The sequence below is a fragment of the Sinocyclocheilus anshuiensis genome, unplaced genomic scaffold (assembly GCF_001515605.1).
Source record: "Sinocyclocheilus anshuiensis isolate Anshui unplaced genomic scaffold, SAMN03320099.WGS_v1.1 scaffold28, whole genome shotgun sequence".
NCBI classification, from domain to species: domain Eukaryota; kingdom Metazoa; phylum Chordata; class Actinopteri; order Cypriniformes; family Cyprinidae; genus Sinocyclocheilus; species Sinocyclocheilus anshuiensis.
The window spans coordinates 876,005-888,320 of record NW_015555724.1 but is presented as its reverse complement, the minus strand read 5'-3'; positions in this window follow the sequence as shown (position 1 = coordinate 888,320).

Genomic DNA, 12,316 nt, shown 5'->3' with positions numbered 1-12,316 from the left:
CACTCCTGGCTGGACTGGGAAACGGGAGCCCCCTCAGGGCTGGACGGGACCAGCAGGGATGAAGGAGAGAGAAGAGGGGGCAAATCGGCTACCAGCTCAGTTTCCCAGTCAATAAGATCCCATTCTATCGATCCGTTTCTCGCCAGAATCCACTCCACAAAAGCGGCAAAATCCACTCGAGGACCATCTTCGGACTACGGCGCTCTGCACGCGGTGTTTAAACTTGCATCGTAGAACGCACAGAGCGCGTCGTCTGGGTAGCTGGTGGTGTTAGCTAGCAGCTGGAACAGTCTAGTATGGTCCTCGAGCGATCGCTGCCCCTGCTCCAGCAGCAGGAGGAGGAACTCCGGGCGGACGAGGGGATCCATAAGGGCACACAACGGAAAAAAAAGGCTGACAGAAAAAAGAGAAAACAACCGGAGGGGAAAACACGGAGGTAACGGTGTAGGTCGGGTCTTCTGTCACGTTACGCTGCCGGAAGGAACACAGAGTCATGGATAATCGAAAGAGTCTTTAATATTTTCTAACACAGAGGGTAAATCCAACACAGGGAACAGGAGGTAGACACACGTACATCACTGGTAGACCCGACAGAGACAAACTGCGCAGACTAAGACTTAAATACAGGGGATGATTGGGGAAACACAGGTGCATGGGATCATAATCAAACTGATTAACAAAACGAGGACAGGAACATGACCAAATAAGGGAACAGAAACATGACACAGACAGTCCATGATCCTGACAATAACAGAATTGAAAGTAATTGAAAAAAGTAATACTACTAGTAAAAAGTAATAAAAAAGTTTAGGCTTATAAAGAAATTCTTTCATAATACAGTTTATATTATTTTGGACAACTAATTTCGTACATTTAAGCATAGGCCTTTTTATTTAAAAGTTATTAGAGACCAGGTCAGTACAAGTGTGTCCAAACTTTGTCAGGAAGTATACACTACCATTCAGAAGCCTTTTGCTCCAAGAGCCTGCATTTGTTTGATAAAAACATAGCAAATATTTTTAAAATGTAATTTATTCCTGTGAACGCAAAGCTTAATTTTTAGCATTATTCCAGTCTTCAGTGTCACATGATCCTTCAGAAATAATTTTAATATGCTGATTTGGTGCTCAAGAAACAGTTATTATTATTAACAATACTGAAAACCATTGTGCTGCTTGATGTTTTTGTGGAAACTGATACCTTTTTTTTTTCAAGATCCTTTAATAAAGAAGTGTTTATTATATGTCATCTAACTGACCCTAAACTTAAAATTAATGTACTTCAACTAAAAATAATAATTAAAATCTGTTGTGTAACAGTGACTTTTGTGATTATAATAATCTCCATAATAAATCAAGCATAATAATATGAATCAATAATTCAATATGCTATTCATGCTTATCAGATGTTTGAGCAAGCTTGATCTCTCTCTTAATTTCCTGACATAAATAATTAACTATGATTACACTTATTTTTAAAATGAAAATGAATCACACTCAGAAGTAAAATTTGTATCAAAATGATTTAATTGCAATATATAAATTTGATGCATAACAGATAAAAAATATGACATTAGTTTTTTGGTTTTGCAGCATCCAATCCACATAAAAAAGGATGCGTCATCATCTCCTGCAGTAGAAAGCACAGCCTACAGCCTCTCCTCAACACTAATTCACACACACTGCAGGCAGCAGGTTGAGATGTTCTCATATACTGTTCTGTCTCTCTGATTTATTATGAGGAACATTATCTAATCTCATATCCACCTGCAGGTGATTACATTAAATATTGTGTTTTTTTTTAATCTTCCTGAACTTAAATTACATTTAAAATGTTTATATTAGTTGTAAAACTGTTATTTTTTCCTTCAACTTTCCTTTTTCTGAAACATGATGAGCTCCACAATACAGTGTATGCCATAGATACCATTCATGCTTACTGTATAAGTATGGGACTTTAGTATTTTAGTGTATTGCACTAATGCATCGACAATAGATCTTTAAGCTTATCCTATTAAGATACAAGATAAGTGCAACTTTAAACAAACTACAGTGTAAGTCAATGTCAGTATATCCGTTCCATTGTGGCTGTTTAACACAAAGTGCTGAATCTGTATGATAGCAGCCTACTACACTTCATTAGGTGTGAGAAAGACTCTAATGGCCATCTAATGGAGGAGCTGCACTGTAACGGCCTCTGTTCACCTGCACAGGGCTCTTTGAAAGGACGCTTCATAAATCTGCTGTTTAGCCAAGCAGAGAGATCTTTCCCCTCTGCCGGCCTGAAGGGCCCATCATCATGGCACCTAATCATAATGTGTCCACCTCTCTGCTTCTCAGAAATATGAGAACCATTTGCGCAATCAAAACGAGCTCTGCAGAGCACAAAGACACTTCACAGCATCGGAAATAAAACAGCAAACGACACTGATGTTTTAGTTGACAGTTAAACATTATTAGAGGCATTCCTGTTATGTGGTAACAATTTCAGTCTGTTTTTTTGTAAATTAATATTCCTTTTTTTTTTTTTTTTGTAATTTAAGGATGTATTTCTGTTAAAAGGTGTAGCATACCTTTAGAAATGTTCTCTGGTCAATATTATAGACCAGATATTATATTAACTAACTTACTTTCTAAATAACACATTTTTGCATTTATAAAAAGATTCCCAAAAATATGGTTTATTTGAAACATTTGTGAAAACCGTTGAAATAATAAAATAATAATACAAAATATTAGTATAACAGTATATAATAATAAAATAAAAGCGACATTGTATGTTGCTATATATTCAACACACAGTGGACTAACAAACTATATTTATGTAAAAAAATAGATATATTTTATAAACATTTTTATATGTATAAAAATATTCCTAAAAAAACATTTGATTGAAATATTCCAATTAGAGTAAACAAGTAAAATATAATAATAATAATATTACAATAATATATAATAATAAAAGTCATACTGCATGTTAGTATGTTATTCCAAACATAGCATCAGTATTGCAAAAAGTGGAAAATATGAAAAATAAACAAAAATGCGAAAAATAAATGTTATAAATATTTGTATATTTATAAAAAATATTTCTAAAAACAAAAATCTGATTAGTGAAAACAATTAAAATAAAACAATAAAATAAATCAAAATAATAAATAATAATAATATCGAATATATAAATAATAAAAGTGATAAAAGGAAACAAATATTATTTCCATGTCTAAAAATCATCAATGTCTTACATGCATGACAGGGACATGGAAATGTACCCATAGCATCAATGATGAACCCTTTAAGTTTTTATTCAGAGCAATTTGTTGGCACATATGCTCTCATAATACTCTCCATGTGTTATTAGTCCATTAGTCCATATTATCACACAGCTGGGAATAATGCAATATCTGTAGCGGAACCCAATCTGTTTTGTTGCCCATTAATTGGTGTGGTCTCATTTTCTCAGGTTAGCTAATAAGCAACATGCCTGATCTGTTTCTTTTCCAAACAGGCATAATTACACCAAGGTGTAAAGTGGTACTTCATTCTCAATTAGCAACTTACATTAAGGAAGGGAAGGAAAAGGAGAAAAATTGAACTCCCAAAGCAAACCGGCTGTGAACTACAGATGTTGAATCAGCAAAACTCAACAGAAGCTGACCCACCTAAACACTTTCCCTGATCAGCAATTGTAAAACCTTTAGAGGGGAAAGGAACATATAGATCTGGGGAAATAAATGTGAGAAAAATAGGTCAAATAAAAAAAGAAAAAAAAAAAAGAAAAATAACTAGATGTATTTATAAAGCTGTGTTATTCAACCATTAAATTGGTTAGTATGTGTATTTATGCACATTAATTCCTACAATATAATTGTAGGCTTTAACACAATGCAGTTGTACACAAGAGTGTCATCATCACTGATAAGACATAAAAGAAAGATAAATATAGAGTTTGAACCATATGCTCAGAATGGAACACTATCTCGCTATTTTTTTAAATATTGCAAAGTGTGCAGTGTACTACAGTACCTCCTATTCTTTTAAATTAGTCCCAGTGTTATTTTAGTATCGAGATAATATAGTTTTTAATAATATTTTGAATACGTTGAGTTTTTATTTTTATATTTTATTTGTAGTTAATTTTAGTAGTCGTTTTTAGTATTTTTTTTAAAATATGTGTATATAGTTTTTTTTTAAACTTATTTCATTTTAGTTTGAGTTATTTTAGTGATTAAGTTAAACAAACTTTTATTTATTTATTTATATTTTATTTCAGTTTATGTTTGTTTTATGTGAAATGATGAAATAAAGTTTTTTTTTTTTAATGGTTTTAGTTTTAGTTAACATTAATAACCCCGATTAGTCCATGAAACAACAGCCATTATTCCATGATAGACATTTCAAACAATAGTGTGCTACAATGTTGTCAAAAGACCTCTTCATTTAGCAGATATTATTTCGGAAAAAAATAAATAAATTACATTTTATAATAAATATTTTATTTTAAATTACTTTAAATTACAGTATTGTCGGAAATGTAAAGTGTAGTTGAGTCCACTGAATTATGGGAAACATTATTCCATACACTGTTCTCTGCTGTGTGCTCAGTATAATATTATACAACACACCTGTAGAGAAAGTATATTCAATACACAATGGACTTAGACTTTTTCCATTTCTTTAAGTGAAATTCAATGTTGAATGTTTCCCATGTGTGTTTGTGTTTGCCGTGCCTATGTGTTTTTCCTCTGCCTGCTGTGATTCGGCGAGCGTACAAACACACACATACATTCACGTTGCTATATGTGGTCATCGAATGCGAGCTCATGGTGAGCTCCTCCAGCTTATGCATTCATTTGACTTCAAACCATATCCAGAGGGTATTTGGGAGGTTTGCTTGGCATGTCATTAGGATTCACGCAGCCTGTTTGTGCAGCAGATAGTGTGAAACTGTCAGCAGAATCATTTCAATGTTAATTCTCCCCAACATTCCAGATCACTTAAAGCAAACTTCCCGTCAGAGAAGAGCAGCGGGAGCCGCATTTCTGCTGCTGCATCAGAATCATAGAGAGCAGCCTGACATACACTTGATTTATAATCACACTGAGTGTGTGTGTGTGTGTGTCTAATCCGCTGCCTTTTCTCTAGCTCACTTGTTTTTCTCCCTCTCTTAAGCTAGAAAAACACACAACTGAACAAATTTGACCCTCTGTTTTTACTCTCCCCTATAGGGTATGCCGAGACATTTCTTTATCTTTTTGCTGGCGTTTTCATCTGCACATTTGATCCCTGGATGTTTAGTGCATATTGGAGTTATCCATCAAAATGTGCTCCCTCATCTGTCTCTCAGAAGTAGAGCTCCTTTAACTCTTTGAACACTTTTTATCAAGGCCATTGGGGTATGATTTTTTAATAGGACAAAAACACTGATATGTACCAAAAATGCATTCTGAGGGAATCCATAATCCACTCACTTTGTAGTTTCTCTCTGCAGTCTGTTTACTCTATGCGAGTGCCTTACCAGAATTGATAAATATACCAATTTTTCCATTTCAAATACTTTTTAATAATATCTTTGCACAAGTCTACTACTTGGTTAGTAATATGCATTATTTATGGTGCTTACTAAGCCTAACATCACTATTATGCATACTTGGGGTAAGTTATGTGACCAAACTCCTAAGCCTAAACATTAAAATTCAGTGCATAAGTCATCTTGCACCATATGATACAATATTTTCACGTGTCAGATAATAAAACAAATGATAGACCTGTACTGAAGGAGAAGCAAGACAATATCTAGTAGAGAGCAGAATATCATAGAGACTATAGCAAAACACTTTTGCAAACACATACTGTAGCAACGCCCTTTTAAGAACTCACAATAGCATAAAAACCAATATAGTGGACAGCAACTAAGTATTTTTACATGGTACATATTTTAAGTATCCGTACTTTAAGGAATAGTGCAGATTTGGAGAAATTTAGCATTTACATCACTTGCTCATCAATGGATCCTCTTCAGTGATTGGGTGCCATAAGAAGAGTTCAAATAGCTGATTAAAAAAAAAAGCCATTAACATCGTGTGAAGCGAAAAACGTCCCTGTTGAACTCTCACATCAAAATCCTGTGGAATACTTGTGTTGTTTTTATCAGCTGTTTGGACTCTCATTATGACGGCACCCATTCACTGCAATTCACTAAATTTCTCCAAATCTGTTTTGATTAAGAAACAAACTCATCTACGTCTAGGATGGCCTGAGAGGGAGTATTTTCAGCAAATGTTTATATTTGGATGAAACTATTCTATTAAGATCATTTTCAATTTGGTATACTTTTACTTCACTATTATGTTTCACAAAAACACATTCCTCCTTAAAATAAAGCACTCTATGTCGTCCAATTCCTGAACAAATCATTCAGTCGATTCTTTTCAATAAATCAGTTTACAAATTGATTCACAAATCACATTGAATGATTCATTTGTGACTTCGACTGGTCTGATTGCAGCAGGTAACGACTCACTGATTCAATGATCCGGTCAGAACGAATCTGTCATGGCTAAAAAAGAACTACAAAAATATATTACTCCTTGTTTTTGGCTCAAGCAGAACTTTCTACTGGAATAATATTTTATCATGATAACTGTACCTCAACTCAAGCAACCTACATGATTACATACTTCATCCACCAAAAAAACCCCCAAAAAACAAAGGTATATTACAAAACGTGTACAATCTGACGTGAATCAATATAGTTCAAACTTAAACTAATAAAATTTTAAGGCAAGCTTTAAGACTTCATTATGATTTGCTGTTTAGCCCTCTGAGTCCATAAGTGGATTTGTGCGTTGCAAGTATATGGGTTAATTTAGTATGTGTGTGCGCTTGTGTGTGTAATGGGAATGATTCCCCACTAGAGTACTACAGTCTGATATAACCCACTTACTCTGAAAAGACTGACCATAAAGAGACATGCTGAGTCATATTCTGAACATACCCACACACACAAATGAGAGAGGGACAGAGAAGGGGGTCGAGTAAAAAAACAAAAACAGAAAAAAAAAAAAAAAACTTGCAGTTGCAGCTTCTGTCCTGTGAGGGGCAGCAGAGATACAGAAGCTCAAACAATCACCTCTCTGTATTAGGTAACACTTTACTTGAAGGGGTGTGCATAAGACTGACATGACACCTTCATAATTATGACATGACACATGTCATGAATATGAAGGAGGTTTTATGCATGTTTATGACAACTGTCATTAAGTGTCATTCGCTCAGTTATGTCATTTTTAATGCAAATATGACATTATTTGACCTAACCCTACCCCTACCCTTACCCCTAACCATAGCCCATAACAAAGACATCTCAAACAATGTCAGCTTTGCATTAAAAATTACATAACTGAGCAAGTGACACTTAATGACAGTTGTCATAAACATGCATAAAAAACCCTTCATATTCATGACATGTGTCATGTCATGTTTATGTAGGTGTCATGTCATGATTATGAAGGTGTCATGTCAGTCTTATGCACACCCCTTCAAGTAAAGTGTAACCCTGTATGAATAGTCGGCCAGTCAAAAGCACAGCACTGACGCATACATGAAGTGTTAAAACAAAACAAGACACAAGAAAGGAAACAACAATGGAAAATCCCCCAAGGAGGTTGAGAAAAGGTCACAGAAACTTCTTCGACTTTAGACAGAATGCCCTGCGGCCCATTTGCCTTAAGTCTAAATGAAAAATTCTCTCTCTGAAGCTCTTATCGCTCTCATGTTAATAAATATCTGACTGGAATGAAAGTTAATGGAATAACGTAAAGAGATAATGTTGAATTCTCCTGCCCCGTGACCCCTCGGCATTTCATCAAAGAACTCAGGCAAAACTCCTTCTTTCATCCCGAGCTTTAATAAAACGGAACGCCTGGCAAAAAGCCCTGCAGACATGTGTGTGTAACTGATTAATAGCCAGTTTGGTGTTAGCCTGGGGAAACTGAACAGGTTCATATCAAAGGAACCTTTTTTTTATTGCTGGATGGGGTAAAAACAGAGGTATATTCTGATTCTAGATCCTTTGAACATATTATTTCAACAGGATTTTAGCATAAAGCGAAGAACATTTCAGAGGGTGTTAAACAAAAGCTGGATGCTGATTATATTACATTGCAAATGTATTTTCCAATCCTTATTTAGAATGACTGACAGCTGTCATTCTGTCGGTTAGGCGAACAATATAATTAGACCCTTCATGGGTAAAGTACAGTCTGCGTCCTTCAAGGCCAGTCTAATTTAAGCTCAGCTTTAAGATCCTGTCCATGATGCTGATCTCTCTACACAAAGGATTAATGGTCTACGCAACTGATTAATGGTCTATCAGCTGCAGCCACAGACAGTGGAGGCATTTATATAAATATTTCCTTTACCTTAATTCCCTTAATTAATGATATTGGGAGATGTGTTGGCTGAGCCTAGCCGTGGTCATATATTAGAAAGGATTGGTTAGTTTTTGACAGTCATGTTACCCAGGCGTTTATGGGCCTGTTCTCTCTCAGCTGCAGGTGACTCATCTTGCACATTATTAATGACTGACCCAGAGGGACAAACCACTGTCCACAATATGGAAGGGGGAGGATCGCACCATTTGCTTCTAGTCAAGGGGAGTACATGCGATCAGTCGAACCTACAGGGACAGTAGAGGAAATCAAGTCTGGGATGGAAGTTATTCATGGCACTGTAAACACAGCTGAAAGTGGTAAACGATCTACCCAAAAACAAAGCAAATGGTACAGCTTAATATATGCACCTATTTTAATTCTGACATTCAACCAATCCAAAAATAAGAAACACTTTCAAGAGTACATCTAAAATGCAGACACAATATTTTATTTCTCAGTCTTGCTCTTTTATATCTCAGGAGACTTGCTGGTGTTCTTAGTCATGTGACTTTTAAGTATTTACACAGACTCAGATGTTTCTCCTAAAATTCCTTAAAAATAAATAAAAATAGGCAGAAGTGAGACTACTGTTGATATACGGTAAGAATATAGAGACACAAATAGGGAAACTTTCCTCTAGATTAAATCTCATTGCTGTACAGGAGATTTATTTATTTATTTTTTGTTACTGATACTATTATATAATTGATTGAAGCATTTTCAATAATTAAAATAAATATGCATTTTTAATTACTATTATTATTGTTGTCGTTAATAATAATAATCATCATCATCTGTGATTTTTGTTTTTACAGAATCTGTTATTAAATAATACATTAGTTATATGAATGAATGAAAGTGCATTTTGAAGTGACAAGTTTTATAATAAAATGTATTTTATAATATTATTACTATTACTATTATTATTATTATACATATATATTATTATATTAATACTATTATTATATACAGTTATTAATGAAAACGTTAGATAAATTAGTATCTATCTATCCATCCATCCGTCTATATAATAATAATGAAAGTGAAAGTGACGTGTGGCCAAGTACACTGACCCATACTCGGAATCAGTACTCTGCATATAACCCATCCAAAGTGCACACTTACAGCAGTGAATACACACACACCGTGAACACACACCCGGAGCAGTGGGCAGCCATTTATGCTGCGGCGCCCGGGGAGCAGTTGGGGGTTCGGTGCCTTGCTCAAGGGCACCTCAGTCATGGTATTGAAGGTGGAAGAGAGCGCTGTACATTCACTCCCCCCACCTACAATCCCTGCCGGTACGAGACTCGAACCCGCAACCTTTGGGTTACGAGTCCGACTCTCTAACCATTAGGCCACGACTTACGACTCACGACTTTGAGACCCCCCAGGATCTCAAAAAAGATTGTGAAAGTGAATACACAGTTTAAAGTAACATTGGCTATAGAATCTGCCTATTTTACCCAACCAGCCCTATTATTTCCTTTTTAAACCAACAGAGACACCATGAAAAAAAAATACAATCTAATTCATATGTATTTGAATAATAGAAAGACAACACAGAAGAAAATGAATGAATTATACACTTATATTACATAAAGCAAGGTGAACAGGATCCGTAATCGAAGACGCCATAATTAAAAGCACTTCATTCTCTTAGGGATGCTGTTGCTCTCCACCCACCAGCTGAGCTAAATCAGGTTTTCCTCTGCTGTGAATCCAATAAAACATCCTCACGGGGAGTGGTGCGGCGGCCATGTTCAGGTGGGCTCTCCGCAGGGATGTGGGACAGAGTTTAGCAGCTTGTTAGAGGCACGAGGGAGCCAGGGTGGTTGACAACGCAGCGGGAAAGTTACGCAGAGAAGCAGTGCTAAATAGTGACTGGCCTGCTGAGCTGTTTTCCCATCATCCATCGCTGCATCCTACCCTGAGCATATCTCAGGAGAAGACAGAACGAGACACAGAGACAGAAGCGGAATTAGAGGGAATGATGGACGAGTAGGAGAGTTTCCCAGCTGGAGTATTAATTGTGAGGCTGGCAGATGGAATCAAGGTGTTGCAAACATACTAAATATGCTCGGACTTAAAGGGATAGTCCACCCAAAACATTAGTCATTCCAAAACTGTATGACTTTCAAAAGAAGCTATTTTGAAGAATGTTCTTTTGAAAGTAAGTCCAAGCATATTTAGTTGTGTTTGCTTTCTATAAATCAACCTCTGTGGAGAGGTTTGTTATTGCAAATGTCTTGTAATTTTTGGATCCCTTTGACTTTTATAGGATTGAAAAAAATACAATGGAAGTCACTGGAACCCAAAACCATTTGGTTACCAACATGCTACACAATATCTTCTTTTGTGTTTCACAGATGAATGAATGTTGGCAAGCAAATGTTTTTGCATCCTATTGACTTCTATAGGATAGACAAAGATACTATGGAAGTCACTGGAACCTAAAACTGTTTGGTTACCAACATTCTTCACAATATCTTTGATTTATATTCAACAGAAGAAGAATGTTGGTAACCAAACGGTTTTGGGTCCCATTGACTTCCACAGTATTGTTTGTATATACTATATAAGTCAATGGGACTCAAAACTCTCTGGTTACCAACATTCTCCACAATATCTTCTTTTGTGTTCCACAGAAGAAAGTAAATCATAGATTTGGAACAACATGAGGGGGAGTAAATGCCAGAATTTAATTTTTGGGTGGACTTTATTTAAAATGAAAATTAGTGACCTTGATACATGCAAAAAATCAAGAACATTACAGTAGGAGAAATCATTTGTCGCCTCAAAGAGGTTCTCAAGGTCATACAATGATTCAAACTCATAGTTTTCTAACGTTTCACATAGGTTACGAATAAATAGACAATGTTGCCCCTTGGTGTTTGATTAAAATGTCAGACTTTTATGAATCAGTAACATCACCACTTCCCTTGAGGTGTGTGACTCGGCTCTAAATTATTTTGTGCGTGCGTGTGGGCTATATTACATAACAGGGTGTGATGGAGAGGAATATTAGCTTCATTTTTTCTCGCCATTTCTCCGTCTCGCAGGTCGTGAAGCATAAGCGGCTTATGTCACTCTCACGTCATGTGAGGCCACATGCAGTCGATATAAATACAGCTAATATTCAGCATCTGAGAATATTGCCGCCCATGGGAGTCCAACACCTTGAACACAGCGGGAAGCGACATGCTCTTCATCTATCATATCTTATCTTTAGGTGTCAGGTGTCAAAAATCTGCAGTTACTATGTTCCCGTTTTAATTTAAGCGCACAAACCACAGCAAATCCCTTGGTGATCTCAGATGTTTTCATACATAAATTGGAAACAATTTTTAACATTTGGATAGACAATCAAATGTACAATATCAACATACTGACAGCATTTATATGTAAAGCCTTCTCATGCACAACTTCAGAAACATACTTTTCCATCACAGGAATAAATTACATTTTAAAATGACATAGACTTAATTTTTAAAAAATATTTAAATAGAAAACATCTATTTTAAATTGTAATAAATATGACTGTTTTTGCTGTATTTTTGATCAAATAAATGCAGACCTACAGAAATGAAAACAAATGAGGTCACGTTGCAAAACCCAAACTAAATGCATCTTTGACTCATACATGCTGTTTAATTGCAAAGCCAACGTCAAAGTGTAATTCAGCCCAGAGCAGTTGTTTTCCCAAAGAAAATCTCCTAAGCAGGGGCACATTTCCTCTGAGCCGGGCCGGGCTTCTGAAAAATGTTGTTTTCCCGACGGCCCACTCAATAAAGCTTCCTGAACTCTTCCCCACGACGTGAGGCGTGTGGCAGCAGACCTTCATGAGCTCCTCATATCAAAGACACAGTGAACCACAGCCAA